Source organism: Neopsephotus bourkii, unplaced genomic scaffold (genome assembly GCF_033783945.1).
Source record: "Neopsephotus bourkii isolate Nb327-2 ecotype Australia unplaced genomic scaffold, CSIRO-AGI_Nbou_v1 NB_1542, whole genome shotgun sequence".
NCBI classification, from domain to species: Eukaryota; Metazoa; Chordata; class Aves; order Psittaciformes; family Psittacidae; genus Neopsephotus; species Neopsephotus bourkii.
The window spans coordinates 1,198,797-1,212,475 of NW_026902018.1; positions in this window are offsets into that span (position 1 = coordinate 1,198,797).

Here is a 13,679-nt window from a genome sequence, read left to right on the forward strand (position 1 = left end):
AGGGCACACAGGGGGCTTTGCAGGGTCATGTTCCCCTCCCGCCTGCCCCCGGTGCTCCATGGCCACCGGGTCACATCCTGCGAGAGGTGCCCAGCACCCAGTGATGGAGCAGTCAGCAGCAGCACATTGGCGTGCAGGAGGAACGCGGGCCAGGAGACCTGGATGTGCCCCTTGCAAGGAGAGGAATGGAGGCCCTGTTCCGTGAGCAGCCCAGACTGGGAACCGGTTTGTGGAAGATGCTTTGCTGGGGAGCTACCCCCCTGCCAAGGTCTGCAGTGCACCGGTGGGGTCTGCCTGGGTACAGCTGAATGCATCTCTTGGCCCTGTTGTGCCTTCCAGCATGGAGCTGGGGGGAGTTCATCAGCCCCCTCTAAAACGTGTTCTCTGTGACTCAGTAAAGGGGTGAAGAATGCTGCCAGGGCATGAACAGAACGGGCTGAGGGGGTCCTGGCTCTTGCAATACGAGTGTTGCTTTGGGAGCATCATTTGTTGCCTGATGGTCCAGAGAAAGACATTTCAGAGCAAAGGAGAAGGCTGCCCTGCTCCCACACTGCTGTGCCCTTCCTCTCCTCTCCCGCAGGGAACAGGGGCTTTTAAGGACGTTTCTTCCCAAAGGAACAGGGCTCTTCTCAGCTGCGTGTTCAAGAGGCTGCAGGGGCCGTTGGGGTTTGCTTGTCCTCAGCACAGGTCGTTGGCTTTTCAGGGCTGATTTTCCTTCAGAGAAGGCTCTGTACTTACTGCAGGGGTGGGGAGAGGTGGGTGAGACCCTGAGCTGTGGGTCTGTGCCCCATGGGCTCCAGGCCTCCAGGAACCCCTGGGAGGAGGCAGCTCATCTCAGGGGCTGTCTCAGAGCAGAGTGTGACCTCCCTCCATGGTTTACACCAGCAGAAGCAGTACAATGACCTGTGAGGCATTGAGGGTGTTGAGGGGCACAACCTGGCTTTCAGCGATGCTCTCCCTTGCCACTGCTTGCTCTCCTGCTCTGTGGGGCCCTGCAGAGTGTGGTGGCAGCGCTGGGAGCTTGCTTTTGTCGCAGCCATCTCCAAAGACAGGGGTGAGGCCTCCCTAAGCACCGCTGTGGCCTTCTTGCAGGAAGAGAAGACCACAAAGGAGGATGCCTTTGGGCAACCATGAAGATCTTGCTCCGTCTCTGCACCTTTGGAAGAAGCACCATTCGGATCTCCCAAAGAACAAAAGGGTCAGTGCTGTCTTTCAGAGGGACCCAGAGCTGCTCTGAGCTCCTTCCCCAAAGAGACAAAAGCAGCTGCAAAATCCCTCTGGGAACCCTTCGTTCCTGTGCTCGGTCCCAGCGGGGCAGTGTTGCCTCACTGCTGAAAGGCAGAGCTCAGGCTCTGCTTCGTGCACCCCCGAGCGAGCTCTCCGTGTCAGCCCCTTCCTCTCCAGGAGCACAGCACAGATGAAGCTCTGTGTGCCCCACTGAAGCAGGCACCACGCTGGGGATGGGTTCCTTTGTGTTCGGAGGTGAACACGGAATGAACGGAGCCATTTGAGGGTGGTTTCTGAGAACAAAGCACCTGCTTTTTCTGGGCATCGTTTTGAGCTCTTGCTCTTTGATCCTCCTGAGAATACAGCCTTTAACAGAAAGGTTTGTGCTGTCAACACGCAATAACGGGCACGTTTCCCATACACTCATCCCTGGGACATCCAGGATTTAGAGGCATCCTCTCCATACCCTGGTGTCGTGTTCTGGAGTGCACAGGCTACTGTGGGTCACATTCAGCACAGCTCTGACATCGTTCTTTCAGCTCAGAAGCAAACACATTCACTTGGGCAGCACTTGGTTTGTGAGGGTCAGGGTGAGCTCCCAGCCTGGGCAGTTGGGGGGGTTAGAAACCATGGATGAAGTGAAGGAGCTGTGGCAGTTTGGGCTCTCTGTGGCGTGCTGACCGAGAGACCTGCTTGGTAGAGTCATTCTTCTGCCCACAGAAAACCAGTTCAAAGGTTTGTGTGCTTCAGGGACCAGCTGAATCCGTGACCCTTGCCTTGGGGGCTTGTGCCTCTAGAACAACCTTCGGGTTGCTGTCAAGGTGCCAGGCACTGGAGGCATACACTGGTCCCAGCTGAGCTCCACTGACAGCAGACGGGTGCAGTGTGAGCTGTGCCAGTTGACAGGGCTCTCGTGTGTGGATTTGGCTTCTTTTGTGATTCTTAACACTATTTCCCCAGTCACCTGAAGGAAAACTGGTCTGGGGATGGAGACTTCCAGAGCAGTAACTGGACAGCGTGTGGTGATCCCCGGTACACACACTGAACAGCACAGCCACGAGCAAATCAATCCTACGGGATGGAGCTTAATGGAAAGTCAATACAGGGGGAAGCAGGAGAGGAAGAGACAGTGTTTGTATTTCATCACCAGCAAATTAATGTGTTCTATAACTGCATCGCTTTGGGTACAGCAGCTACAGCACTCACCTCCATAATTGTTCTATGAGGAGGAAGCGAGCATCTCCTGATGAGCAGCAGAACATTCCTCTGATGAAAGCAAGTGTAGCTCGGTGCCCCTCTGAGCCCCACTACAGCTTTGGGGGTATTTGTGCTGATGGGGGTCCAGCAGTTGGGACCTCTGTAAGTGAGGTTAGTGAAGCCTTGGCAGCATTCCTTGGCTTTGGCCACAGCCAGTGAAGAGCGCTTGCAGAAGGCAATGGCTGTCACCTTGAAATAGGTGTCCAGGAGGGTGCTCTGCAGGTGCTGGTTTCCCTCTGTTAACCACAGACACACCGCTCTGTCCAAGCCTGGCTGAGACAGGGCATGTGAATCCTCATCCAGGGCCATTCAGGAGGGTGGATGCAGGATGGAGATCTGCATCTAGACACCCTTGGCGCCAGGCTGGAGCTCGAATGATTGCTCCATCCCTCCTTTTCTAATCCCATCAGGTAACTCCTGAGCCCAATGGAAGCTCTCCTACACAGATGAGGCTTTCTGCTTTTGGCATTCTCCTCCAGCAGCAAATGAGTGGCTGAGGTTGGAAGGACCTCTGGAGCTCGTCTCGTCCAGCCCCCCTGCCCATGTGCATCTGTGTCACTCTCAGCCCTCATGCAAAAGCTCTTCTGTCTCCTGTAGAATCCAGGGATGCTGCCAAAAGTAACTTGAAGAAATGGTTTTTGGGGAAGAGAAAAGCGACAACAGAGCGGGGCTGTGCCAGCAGCGGCTGAGGGCAGGCTGTCCTGCTGCACTGCAGAAGGCATGGAAGGGCTCAGTGGCAAGAGACCGCCTACGAGAGAAGATACTCCAACTGGAGGTAACTGGGAGAGTGGGAACGACTTGATGGTATTCTCAGCGAGGTATAATCAGTTGTATAACAGGTACCACATGGACAAAAGCACGCCTACTGCTGCACTGAACAGCAGTGTCTGTCTGCTGCAGTGTTCCACATCAGTGATGAGAAGCTGTCACTAATGGCCTCCAGTTGCTCATAGTATTATTTGATGTCACCTTCCTGATCCTGGGGCCTGGCAATCTGCACTGCTTTACGTGCATTAGTTGTATCCCAGCTAAAGAGCTAGGGTTTGACCTGAAGTTTTGCTGTGTTCCAGCCTCTGGAGACAGACCCACATCTCTTACTTTTAAAAGCTGCACTTTACGTGCCCTGCCTGGCATAAGGTGCCTCCCAGCCAGCCTTGCACTGGCAGTCCCTCTGGGACTGAGAAACTGCTGCTCTTCTTCTGGAGGAAGCAGGTTTTGCCCTCTTGGAAACGTGCAGTCTGATTCTCACCTGCTTTGGCTGGTTTTTGTTGTTCCTCTCTTCCCATCAGGATGTTTTATCCTCCCGCTGTGGCACTGCTGCCTAACCCGTCTGTTTCCCCTTGCTCTCTTTCCTATAGCCGCCTGCATCAGGCTGTCAAACTCCACTTGTTCTCAAGCTCCTCTGGAGGATTCAATTGTCCACTGGCCATGACGGATGGGGAAGCCAAAGTCATTGAGGTATGAGCTCAGCTGGGCTCTGCGGGCACAGCCCACCTCCTGGCAGTGCTGGTTAGACTGGAGCACTGGCCAAGGATGGAGCAGGGCTCATCTGCCATCTGGCTCTGGGCACAGCCCTCCCTTGCTCTGTGACTCAGCTCCATCTCCCACTGCCTTTCTCCTTTAGTTACAGAGTCTTTGTGCCCAGCTTTTCTGTTCACCTACAGCCCCGTGTACAATAAAGCCTTTGCTGCACATGTGGCACTGCAGGTAGCTGGGAAAGTGTCCCATATGCTTATTGTGAGATGGTTTGTTTTCCTGTTCCTGGTGTGGAGCTGCAGTTCAGTGTCTGGGCCAGATCCATACCTGATGTAAATAAACCAACCTAGCAAGGCTTGTCCCTGTCTGAAGATTCGCCTCTGCATCTTGGCAGCACCCCCTGCACTGTGTCCATGCAGAGAAGAGCTAGCCCTGGCCATTTCCATTCAATAAAAGGTCAAAAGCATAATGCAGTGCCCTCTCTCCTTCAGCTCTTTGGGTGCTGCTGACACCCAGTGTCTATGAGCATGTGCTGATACCTGGCACTGTTCTCAAAGCTCTCTGTGCAGAAACCCCAGGGATGCAACACAAGGGAGCAGCTTCTGTGTGCACAGTGCTCCAGCAGCCATGCAGGAGCTGGGCAGGTTCAGGCTCTCAGCAGTAGGTGCAGATGTGCTGCAGTGCAGGACACTCGGTGTCCTGCTTGCCTGCTTGCACTTGGAGCCTAGGACACGAGTGGTTGTGAAAGCAACTGTCTCATTTCATCTACTGTGTTACCGTCATCCTGAGTTCCTCTGCCTTCCCCCAAAACACTCACTGGGAATTCCTGCATCTCTGAAAAAGGCTTTTGGCCATCTGACATCCCAGCACCCCGAGAAGTTCCGGACCTCTGGCCAGTGGATGACGGAGCGCAGGGGAGGCTCTGATGCTGGTATGTGTTCCGAGGTGGGAAGCAGCTGCAGCAGCAGCCAGATGTGGGAGCAAGGACTGGGAAAATGGGGAACTTAGAAAGCCAGGTGGCTGGTTTGGGAAACTTGAGCAAAAGTCATCCAAATCCTCTGCATAGCTCTGCTTTTTAACCAGGAAAAGAGCCCAGTCTGCATGCAGCACACAGGCAGGTACAGAGCTGTGTTCCTTGCACAGACAACACACTCCTATCTAGCCCTATATTCTAAACCTTGAACCAGCCAGACCCATCCCAGCTGAGACTGAGACAGCATTCTTGGCCTTCAGCTTTGGATGTCAGCAACACTGTGATGGGCCAGGAAACCACAGACCTCCAGAGAGAAACGTGGAAGGGGCATCCCCTGCATCTGCTGAAGCTGCAGCTGGTTTCCTGGTGAAGAAGTGAAAGGGTCAGCTATGGAGTGAAAGGAGTGCATCATGGCAGGACTCCCGATCCCATAGCACCCTTTGTTATACTGGGCTGTGGTAACTCCTAAAGACACGGAGGCATTGGGTTATACACCCAGGTGTGTTCTGCTTATAGAGCACTGCCATCACCAGCCCTTAGCCCGGAGCAATTGCTGGAGAGCCTTGCAGTGAAGCAGATTTCCTTCCTAGTACTTAACTCTGGCTGCATTTCTTATCCAGGGTCAATGGAAGAGATTAGCAACTAATCCATACTCCACCTTGATCGCAAGAGGTGACTTACGAGAGCTGCTGCTTAAACTGAGAATCAGCATTGGTTGATACAGGAGTTCCCATAAAGCCAGGATCTTCTCCTTCCTTTCAGCTAATGGCATGGAGACAGTGGCCAGGAAGCAGCCAGATGGAACGTATCGCTGATGGTTCACATCTGCAGCTGATTCTGATGTGACCTTACCCTGGCCAGGGTAGTGGATGCTGAAGGTCAGGTAAAGCACTCCTGTTTGATGGTGGAGCCAGCTGAAGGAGCAGGGCCATTCTTTTTCGTCCTTCTTTCACTGTAAAGGAGTCACCCTCCTCACCCCAAAATCATTCTGTGGTTTTGCTCCTTCACTGGAGAACCACCCCAACACTGCTTGTGCCCTGCTAGTGAAGCTTCAGCAGCGCTACCCACTGCGTCGCTTTGATTCCCACTGCAAGGATGGAGAAAGCCAATGCAATTCCATTGCTGCCTCTTTAGATCTGGCTTTAGGTACTGGCTGCTCCTCCAGAGGTGCAGCACTGGCAGTTGTTCAGGTTTCAAAAGCACAGCAGCAAGGGGCTGTTGGTAAAGAGCATCTGGGTCTGACACTGAAACGGAGGAGGAAGGGGGCCAGTGGTGGGCTCTAAAGTGGTTTGGAAAGGCACCAGCCTGCACAGACTTACACATACCCTACTCTGAACCAATCCCCGTCCTCAGAGCACCTCCCTGGGGTAGCTGAGGGGGGCCCTCCAGCTTAATGGAAGCATTGAAGAACACAGCAGTGGGATCCAGAGCAGGCAGTAACCCCAAGTACTGCCATGTCTCCATCAGCAAGCTCCGCGCTGCTCTCCCACAAACCACGCTGTGGATGGTACTGGAGGCGACAAGTGAGCACTGACTTCAGAGGTCTCCACATCCCAGTAAGTGCCAGTGCATCTGCTGCTGCTCTTGGCTGCCTCCACTTCCACGGGGAGGGCCTGGGACAGGCTGAGCTGGGAGCAGTGCTGCTGCGCTGCGTCTGGATAGCGCAGACTGGCACATTGACCCTGCACACCATGGGCAGAGCAGGGGGGATCCCTGCAGGGTGCAGGAAGGTGCTGAGCTCCTACAGCAGCATCGGGGCTTCACTCACAGGAGATGAACGACCTCTCCCTGAGCTCCAGGTGTTGAGGCTCATGGGGTCTGTGGGGGTCTGGCTCCTTCGGAAGCACCTTTCCCACTCCTGTCTAGTGAGGACATCATTTGGTGCTGCATAAAGGGATTTTTGCTGTCCCAATCCATTTCCTTTTTATGGATGCACATGAAATGAGTACACTTTATTTTACGGTTGCCCATCAAGGTTCTCAGTGTGCAGGATCTGTGCCCATGATGGGCTCTGGAGGAAGCAGCATTCGTACTTAGTATGAACCAGCACATGGTTCCTTGAGGGTCATTACCTCATAACATCCCCCTGACCCTGCTGTCACCTACTTGTGCTTCTGTCCTGTGCCAGTTGCTGTTAATCACAGTGCAATATCAATCCAGTGCTGTCATCTGGGAGCAGGACCCCATGTCCCAGTTATCCTCAGGAACAGGGGAGTGCAGAGAACTTCCCCATCCCCACAGCAGACAGTGGGGTTTAGGGGTTGCGATGCACATGGAAGCTTGTCACAAACAGGTCACTGCTCTGCAGAGCCTCTGGAGAACACACGGGGAGAAGAGTGAGTGCGAGAGGGCAGCCCTGGAAGCAGCTCAGCCCTGGAGGGAGCTCCGGGTGGATACAGCCCAGGGGAGACTCACAGAGCCCAGCCTGGTTTGGGTTGGAAGAGACCTACAGCAACAGCGGCTGCCCCATCCCTGGCAGTGCTCAAGGCCAGGTTGGACACAGGGGCTTGGAGCAAGCTGCTCCAGTGGAAGGGGTCCCTGCCCGTGGCAGGGGTTGGAGCTGGATGATCTTAAGGTCCCTTCCAACCCAAACCAGGCTGGGATTCTATGATTAGCCCGGAATGGGACTCTTTGGCACATGAGCAAGCACAGAGCTGGACAGGGCAGTGGTGAGCAGTCACATTAAAGGCTACAGCCTCTGCTGCGTCCATCCAGGCAGCAGTGCCCAAAGAGCACTCCCAGCAGGGGGACACTTGTGCTTTCATATGAGACTGGGGCCCTGGAGGAGCAGCAGCTGACCCCGACCAGGGGAGCTCTGAGCTCAGTGCCCAATGTCCATTGGAAGAGAGCCCCTCTGGGCCTGGGGCCTGCCCCACTGACACCACTTGCAGGGAAAAGCTCCTTTCAAGCTGCCTTTTCCTGCCTGGACACAGCTCTGGCGCCTTCATGGGAGTAAGAACCTGGTGCAGGTCCACAGTGAGAACTGGGACGGGGTCTGGTCCCCACACACAGCATCACAGGGGCTCTGGCACACAGGGATTCTCCATGCTCACAGCCGGGCTGTGAGCTTCCCTTTGGCAACGCGATGCCAGCGGCCCCTTCCCGTGCAGTAGGTGAACACGTTGGGCTTCTTCCTCTCATTGTTTTCCCGACAGGGAAAACTGGATCCGGCTTCGAGCACCGGGGGCTTGGAGCCTGCTATGGGGCAGCCACTGGGGAGACTGGAGCAGCTCCTGCGAGCAGCTGGTGCCAAGGGGGCACTGAGCATGGAGCTGGTGAGGATCTACACAGGTGGGGGAAAGGGAAGCTGGCCTGGCATGGCCGGGGTTCACATCTGGGGGGTAAAGGGTGCTGTGGAAGGGAGCTTGGTCCCCCCCTCTTGCAAACAGAGGCAGCTCAGCCTGGCCAGTGCTGCTGATGTAACCCCCTGCTGCTCCCGAGGGAGCTGGGTATTCCGGTGCCTCCTTCCACAGGAGCTCTTCTAATGGAACACACAGCTCGGCCTGATGCTTCCCCCCAGACATCACCGCTGCTCGAAGGTGAGGGAAACCCTCCCAGGCTCTGCCCTAGGGGGTTCCATGGGCCATGCAGCCCTGCTCTGCCTCTGAGCGGTCTGACCCCGCAGCCAGCTTTGTACGGTCACAAACGGGGACAAGGAGTGTTCTGGGCTGGTTCCTGTTAACACCCCACGGGCAGTGGGGAGAGGGATGCAACTGGGGCAGTCCTCAGGGTGAGAGCAGCGCTGGATGCGCCCCGGGGCTGGGACAACCCTCGTGTGCCCTCGGTGCAGGCAGGAGCTGTTCCTGTGCCCTCTGTGCAGGCAGGAGCCGTTCCTGTGCCCTCTGTGCAGGCAGGAGCCGTTCCTGTGCCCTTGGTGCAGGCAGGAGCCGTTCCTGTGCCCTCTGTGCAGGCAGGAGCCGTTCCTGTGCCCTCTGTGCAGGCAGGAGCCGTGTCCTGTGCCCTCTGTGCAGGCAGGAGCCGTTCCCATGTGTGGCACCCACGGCCAGGCCAGGCCAGGCCCAAGCTGCTCCAGTGCAGACCCCGCTGCTTCGTGCCATCATCTGCTGCCACAGCCTCGGGGCCATGGGCTCACCATCACCTGAAGCAGCAGCTCTGCAGGTACCAAGGGGTGATCTTTATAGTGACTGAAGTCAAACTGGGAGTTACCTGGAGCTGATTAACCACAGAAACCCACCCATTTCCCCTGTTCACCTCCTCGCTTCCCATTGCCATGCACCACTGGTTTGATGCGGGGGCCGCATCCCTTCACACAAGCAGCCTCTCAGCAGCGGGTCCTGAGGGCTAAACCAGAGCATCTGTAACCCACCCATCCCGTTTTCAGGGGCAGGGCGGGCACTGGGCACTGCACAGCCTGGGGCCTGCTCTGGATCATTCCTTTTATGTTCTGCTTTGTCTCACATGAGCTTTGCTTTTACTCTGAAGCAGCCTGGAGCAGGAGCTTTACCTTCATGTGCATGGCTTGGCTGCCTCAGCCCGTGCTCAGCTAAGGGCCAGAGGAAGGCCCTCACCCTCCTGCACTTCCCACATGGATACAGTCACTGCTGTGCAGAGCTGAGCTGGGGAGGAGGTTGCTTCAATCACATCCCCCCAGTGACATCACAACAGTGGGAGCTGGTACCTGAACTGGTGCAAAGGGGCAGGTTGGACACAGGGGCTTGGAGCAAGCTGCTCCAGTGGAAGGGGTCCCTGCCTGTGGCAGGGGTTGGAGCTGGAGGAGCTTTAAGGTCCTTTCAACCCAAACCAGGCTGGGATTCTGACAGGAATTCTGCCCTATGTTTTAGACTGAAACCCCATAATCCTGCACCAAAGGAAACGCCTCCATGGTGACTGAGTCTCATAGAATCATAGAATAGTTCGGGTTGGGAAGGACCTTAAGATCATCCAGTTCCAACCCCCTGCCATGGGCAGGGACACCTCCCTCTAAACCATGGCACCCAAGGCTCTGTCCAACCTGGCCTTGAACACTGCAGGGATGGAGCATTCACAACCTCCCTGGGCAACCCATTCCAGTGCCTCACCACCCTCACAGGAAAGAATTTCCTCCTTATATCCAATCTAAACTTCCCCTGTTTCAGTTTTAACCCATTATCCCTTGTCCTATCACTACAGTCCCTAATGAAGAGTCCCTACCCAGCATCCCTATAGGCCCCCTTCAGATACTGGAAGGCTGCTATGAGGTCTCCACACAGCCTTCTCTTCTCCAGGCTTCATCCCCCTCAGCCCGTCCCTCTTCCTGCCTGGTGTTACCCTGGTGACCAGATGTTCCTTCACAAGGTGCTAAGAGCAGAAGACAGGCATGAATAAGCCAAGTGTCTGTTCTCATCCCCAGTGCTGCCCAATGGGGTCACCTTGCCCCTTCCCAATGGAGTTCTCATGGATTTCTGAACACCAGGATGAAGTTTTCCTAACATATGAGCTATGATTTGCCTAAAATTCAGCCCCATGATGGGGATCCCGAGGGAAGCTCCGGTACAGACCCAAGGGGGTGTAGAGCTGTCACCAGGTAGGCAAATGACAGCTTTATGAAGATGTGAACACTCACTCTGAGGCTGCAGCACAATGAACACTGGTACCAACAGGCTTCGTGGTGCTGCTGAACAGCTCCTGCTCCTGGGTTCGGACGATTCAGTGTGCTTGAAGTCATTAATGAAGGCTCCAGCTGTCACCTGGATACACCCCAACCCCAGTAGGGCACAGGCAGATGTTGCCACTGCAGAGAACTCACTGAGCAGCAGGACTAGGGCAAACTGGCTTAAAGAGGTTGTTAAGCAGCAGGATAAAACAGGGGCAGCACTGAAGAGGTGGAAGTCTGAGGAATGGGGTGATCTGAAATCCCCAAACGCAATGACCAGAGCTGGTGCCGGTGCTGTGAGTGCCAAGGTAAGGATGCGCTTGATACTGCTGTGCCTGGAGTCACTGCTCCTCACTGTGCCCATGGGCCGCAGGGGCAGCAGGATGGATGCTGGGGTGCAAGGTGATGCTTCTCCCTCTGCACCCTGGCGCTGGAGGAGCACCTCTGTAACAGAGCACCAAGCAGGACTGCTCAGTATCACCGGGCTCCTCCTCAGCCCTGCTCTGGGCCCAGGCACCTCTCACCTTCCTCATGCTCCAGCCCAGCCTCAGGCACTGCAGAGATCACCTCGGAGCACAGGAGCCCCGATGGAAGGGGCTGAGGGCACCCTAAGAGCTGTCAAGGCAGAGCGGATCCTGCTCCCCAGCACACATGGGAGCTCCGGCCTCCCCTTGGCACTGCTGAGCAGCTCCTTCAGGTACAGCCCAGCCCAGTGCCTTCCAGTTCACCCTGGACCCGGCTCCCTCAAAGGCTCACACTGGGTAACCAGGGACCTGTCAGGGGATGGTTACAGACCCAACATAGAACACCCACAAGGGAGCTCGGGATCAGCTTTGCTGCACAGGGCTTTTGTCCTCTGCAGCCTCCCAAGGGCTCAACCCCCTCCAAATGCAGGCTCCATCCCACACCAACAGCCCCCCTGCATCAGAGGAGCGGTTCCTGACCCCCCCTTCCCTTCCCCACCCAAGAGCTGTTGGTTTCCACCCTACACACCACGGTTCCTCACCCCTGCAGTGGAGCTAGCTCTGCCACTAACACTGCCCCATCCCTGGCAGTGCTCAAGGCCAGGTTGGACACAGGGGCTTGGAGCAAGCTGCTCCAGTGGAAGGGGTCCCTGCCCGTGGCAGGGGTTGGAGCTGGAGGAGCTTTAAGGTCCCTTCAACCTAAACCAGGCTGGGATTGTGCGTGTGATACTCCAGACACCCACCTCCATGCAAGGAGAGTGAAGGACAGCAGGGACACCGCACACTGAGCTGACAGCACCGCTCTCCTCTGAGGCTCTGCTGCTGTTTGAGAGCTGGGCCAGAGGGGAAGGGGTTCATCAGGAAGAGCTGAACCCCAGGACATGAGCTCTCCCAGCAGAGCTGCTCAGGTGGAGCCCATGGGCACACCACCACCACCAGCAGCAGCACCGTGTCCGGGGATGGGAGTACCGGTGGGGACACAACAGCTCCAGCCACTGCACCAGAGAGACTGGGAAAGCACTTGGGGTAACTGGGGTGTGAAAGGAGCGACAGGAAAACCAAACCCTGCAGTTCCTTTGCATGTTCTTAATGCAAACCATCAGACCTGCTTTTTGTCCCCGCAGGGGGAAAGGGGAGCTCGGCTGCACCCACAGCTCTGGGGTTTAATGGGTTAAATAAATAGCGGGGGGATTATAACGCGGTTGTGCCCGATGCTGTGTGCTGGGAGCAGGCCTGGCCCAAAGTAACTCACAGCTGCTGGAGGGCTGGGAGCAAATCCTCTGAGGGAGACAAGCAGGAAGCAGTGGAGGAGCCAGGGCGATGGAGCGCGGGTGGCCAAGCAGGAGCATCCCCAATCCCGTGGGGGGCTCCGCAGGAAGAGGAGCGGTTTTCCACCTCCTGGGAAGAGATCAGAGGTTGTTAAACCTGAGCCTGGTTTGTTCCCCACCGTTCAGCACAGAGGAAGGCAAAAGGGGCTGAGGAAGACAAGGCCCCCAGGCTTGGTGCTTTTCCCATCCCTGGGACACCTGCACCAAGGCACCCAGTGGGAAAGGGAGCACCGGGAGAGCTGCAGCAAAGGCCTTGGTTCTGCTGAGCCTCAGCTCCAGCTCCTGGAAAGGGCAGGGAAGAAGGGTAAGAAAGGAGGAAGGGGTCGGCAACTGCTGCCATGCAAAAGGCTAAACTTTATTCACTTTTATTTATATATTTAACAAGTCTAAAGTATTTCCTTCTGGCTTTGACAAAAATGAAAAATAGAGGAGCACTTTCCTGGCGGGAGGAGCGGGGGCTCTGTACAGCTCCGGGGCCTCCTTTACATACAAAGGAAAATAATAGTAATAAAAAAAGTGCTTCATCCATCAAAAAAGGACTAAAGAGCGGCAAGCATTTATTCACACTGTACATCACAGACCCGCACCCGTATCGGAACCTCTTGGCACCTGGCGTTAGAACTGCACTATCTGGTTTCGGGCTGGTTTCACCCCAAAGCCACCCCACGGCTCCCAGAGGCAGACCTCAGAGCATACCCCTGGGATGGAGCTGGTGTTGTGCTCTCCCTGCTCCTGCTGCACTCGGAGCCACTGCCTGGCCCTGTGCTGGGTCAGGAACACCTCCAGATCCATGTGCCTGGAGAACCCATCTTTACCCCTGCTCTGCCCTCCTGATGGGCTGAGCGATGTTTCAGACCCCTGCTATGGGGGAGCCCCTTCCCACGTGGATGCAGGCTGCCCGGCTTGTCCTGTGCATCTCCAGCTTGCACTGCAGCAGCGCAATGATGCTCACCGAGGGGGCAAGCTCAAAGTCAGCACCAGAACACCCTGACATTCCCATCAGACCTAACGGATACTCTGAGCTGGTTTTCTCTGTGCGATATTTGCTGTGGGTTATGGGATTCCGACATTCCAAGCGCTCCCTTCCCAAGGTTTCTGAGATTCTGAGCTTTTGTATCTAACACTCCCAAATACTCCAGCAGGATTCTTGAGAGTATCACGAGAAGCTGGACCCGTGTCCAGGCAGCACGCTGCAAAGCAGGATCTACGCTTCTTCCTTGCCAGATTGCACTACGCAGGTTCTACCCAAAGGGAATGGGAGGGGTTCCCCACACTCATTTAGAAAGGGATACTCAGGAGATTCACACTTCAATGAGGCGACTTGAAAAGTGACTTGGACTGGGGCAGGAGGAAGGAGGGGA